Below are 1,205 nucleotides of genomic sequence, written 5' to 3'. Positions count from 1 at the left end.
TAGCTCAAAACAAGATGATGCAGCAGCAAATTCAACAACAATTTGAGTAAATGGCTAAGAGAATTGATGGCTTGCAAGTGGCAGCAGTGAGCACCACAAGCCAACCTCCAACCACTTGGGTGCAAAGTGAAGAAACTCAAGAAGAGCAACAACAAGAGCAAGTCCAATACATGCACAACCAAAATCCTGGAACAAATGAAGTCTATGGTGATACTTACAATCCATCTTGGAAGAACCATCCCAACCTCAGATGGGGGGACAACCATAATCAAAACCAACAACCATGGCAAAGAAACACAGGCCAGAACAATTGGAAAAACACAAACCATAACCCCCAGCCAAACACTAACCAAAATTCATACAGAAAACCACAAAACAACTACCCAAATTCTAACCAATACCCACCCAATAACCAACCAATTAACCAAAACACTTATCATCATCCATCAACACCCCAAAATCAACCCATCTCACAAGACTCACAGAGAATCACCAATCTAGAGCTGCTCATGGAGAAACTGATGAAGAATCAAGAATTGACAACCAAGAATCAAGAAGCCTCCATGAAGAACCTAGAGAGACAGATTGGACAAATCTCTAAAAAGATTTCTGTTGAGAAACCATCAAGTTCACTACCTAGTGATACCATTCCCAACCCAAAGGAAGAATGCAAGGTCGTGCAACTAAGAAGTGGAAAAGTGTTAGTGGATGGCAACCAAGGAGCAACAAAGAAGCTTATGGAGAATGACACTGAGCCAACAAAGAATGATGAAGCCATCAACAAAGACATAATAAGCAAGAGTGCTCCAGAAAAACTCACAGAGGAAGACAACAAGCCACAGAATTTGAAGAAAGGAAAGAAGATCTTGGAGGAACCAATCCCAAAACAACATCAAGAGGAGAAGAGCTCAACATCACCATTGCCTTATCCACAGAGATTTCACAAGGAAACAAAGGATCAGCACTTCCACAAATTTCTTGAGACTTTCAAGAAGTTGGAGATCAACATACCTTTGGTAGAGGCTTTGGAGCAAATGCCCTTATATGCCAAGTTCTTAAAGGAGCTCATCAACAAGAAAAGAGATTGGAATGAGAAGGAAACGGTGATGCTCAGTGAAGAATGCAGTGCACTCATTAAAAAGGGACTCCCTCCCAAACTTGAAGACCCTGGAGGTTTCTTCTTACCATGCATTATTGGAAACCTG

Source organism: Arachis duranensis, chromosome 4 (genome assembly GCF_000817695.3).
Source record: "Arachis duranensis cultivar V14167 chromosome 4, aradu.V14167.gnm2.J7QH, whole genome shotgun sequence".
Taxonomy (NCBI): domain Eukaryota; kingdom Viridiplantae; phylum Streptophyta; class Magnoliopsida; order Fabales; family Fabaceae; genus Arachis; species Arachis duranensis.
Note: the sequence above shows the minus strand (reverse complement) of the source record.